Source organism: Limulus polyphemus, unplaced genomic scaffold (genome assembly GCF_000517525.1).
Source record: "Limulus polyphemus unplaced genomic scaffold, Limulus_polyphemus-2.1.2 Scaffold4542, whole genome shotgun sequence".
Taxonomy (NCBI): Eukaryota; Metazoa; Arthropoda; class Merostomata; order Xiphosura; family Limulidae; genus Limulus; species Limulus polyphemus.
Genome location: NW_013670152.1, coordinates 63,232 through 65,892, shown reverse-complemented (window position 1 = coordinate 65,892; position 2,661 = coordinate 63,232).

The following is a 2,661-nucleotide window of genomic DNA, read 5'->3' as shown; positions in this document are numbered from 1 at the left end:
TATTCATAAGTTTAATAATAAAACTTACATTATTCTACTGACAATTCACTTCACATAATTAGATTCATATTTCTATTATTATTAATGAGATATCAAATTATACATATATCTTTCATTCAACTTAATAGGTTATTATTTTGAGAAAAGGTTACTTCAAGTAGTGATGTCTAAAGATGTCAATCAAATCGATATAGATTATTAGAGACTAATTATCTCATGCACTTCAATAGGTTATTATTTTGAGAAAAGGTTACTTCAAGTAGTGATGTCTAAAGATGTCAATCAAATCGATATAGATTATTAGAGACTAATTACCTCACGCACTTCCATAGTTTATTATTTTGTGAAAAGGTTACTTCAAGTAGTGATGTCTAAAGATGTCAATCAAATCGATATAGATTAATTAGAGACTAATTACCTCACGCACTTCCATGTCTTTATCAAGTAATAAACAAAATAAAACGAGCGATGCGTGTTTTTCTATTATGAAAAATGAGAGCTCATCAACTAATATTTTTGCATGAACATGTAAATTACATATTTCAATAAAACATTCAAATGTATTTCTAAAAATGCTTCACATTATTTAAAAATTATAATTTCGTAATGAACTTGAACTGTTCCTTTAAAAATCTCGTTTTATTTCTATATTTAAAAGCTTTTTTTTTTCCCGAACGGTGTACAATTTAATAAATTATTTAATTTTTGTACCGCATGTTGGTTTTATAAAAGACATTTGTGTTTTAGTGGAACGCTATTGAAGAAGCTGTAAAGCGAAACTTTGAGTGTCCAATTAAAGAAAAATACATTTGGTGTCATAAGGTCGTTTATTACTAGAATTGAAAGTTAATAAATGTCTTTTTTCCTTTTAGAGTGAAGGTAAGAACATAACCTAAGTTAGAATTACAAGTTCCAGTGATTTATATTAGCATGATGTTGAAATGTTTTGTGTGGTATATATATATATATATATGTCTCATTTTTCTGTCTTATTCTAATCGTTGGCGTTTCGGCTACTTACTGCTTTCCCGTCTCAGCCTCAGAAAGATATCCTAAACGTTGTTATAGGATAAGAAATGGAACAGGAAACATTTGAGAAAGTACATCAAAACACAGTGCATCATTCAAGGGGATTTTGGATGTAGTTTGGTCACCCATTAAAGTCTGGTTATTACAATTACAGAAGTAATTATTTCAAAAATTTGAATTGTAAGTCGTCAGTATATTTAAATATTCAAATGAATTATTTTGTTGGAAAAATGACTTTTATTATTCAGCTTTCTAGTGACTTTACAAGAGTTTGCTTTTGGTGGCATTTTACTCTAGTCATTACAGAAGGTGTGTTCCTGTGATAAGATAGCGAAGACTGAATGTTTTGTGGTATATAACCTTATTCTTAGCCTTTTTCTATTATATTTTAAGCACCAGTCCTCTAGAATCGGTTAATTCTGGAAGCAGAATTGGATGCTTGAGCACCTTACGTTGTGATATCACACTGTGGTTCTATTAAACATTTCTTTACGCAAGAAACAGTTTCCCTTGTGTTTTCTACATTATAGTTGCATCTTATCTAAGCACTATTGATGTTTATACACTGGTTAAAGAACGTAACAACAGAAGAGAAGAATAGGAAATTCTTGAAATTTCTGTTTTAAAATAGTTATTATAAATACGTCACACTTATTTTACTTTATTATAAATACGTCACGCTTATTTTACTTTATTATAAATACGTCACGCTTATTTTACTTTATTATAAATACGTCACACTCACACTTATTTTACTTTATTATAAATACGTCACACTTATTTTACTTTATTATAAGTCACACTTATTTTATTTTATTATTTGCCTGATTCAGCTGCTTTCTTTTAGGTGCACGTGTTAATAAATATAAATACAACAAATACAATTACAGGGTACAATAATTTATTGACTAATATTCAGCTCGATGGAGACAATTCTTATCTGTATAAGCTAGTTTGAAGGCACAAACATTTATATCTGATTTTGTTAATTATATTAAATAATGAATTCACCAAGTGAATGAAATTATCAATTATTACTCAACAGTTTAGGGACAACAAAAAATAGAAGAACACCTATTGATACACAATTAAACTTTGGAGAAATATGAACCCTTAAAACAAAATAAAGCATATTATACCTATTTTTTTGAAACCGACAAGATATACGGCACTGATTTTCTTGGATAAAAAACTTTTTAAATAGAGATTGTAGTATTGATAATAACTTCGAATGTATCTTCAATTTAGGGTTACAATCTTAGACTTTGGATGGAGGTTCGTGTTTTTTACTGTTTGTCCAAAATGGTGAATTTATTCTTTCAAGTCAAGTACACGATTACTTTCAAGTAGCTAACATTATAGGCTTAAGACTTGTAATCCGGTATATATTGGAAACATCATTAATATTTTTTAGAACTATATTCACTATAGAAGAACAATACATCCAAACCACAAGAATGTTTAAATGTAATTCCTATTTGAAAAATGTGCGAGAATGAGCAAAAAAATGTTGACTAGTGTTCCTTAAAAGGTTTAAAGCGATGTTTTTCTAAGTCAATACTAATGAACTTAAGAAGTGTTAATTCCTCAAATTAAGTGAGCAGAAAATTTAAGATATACTTTGATGACTCT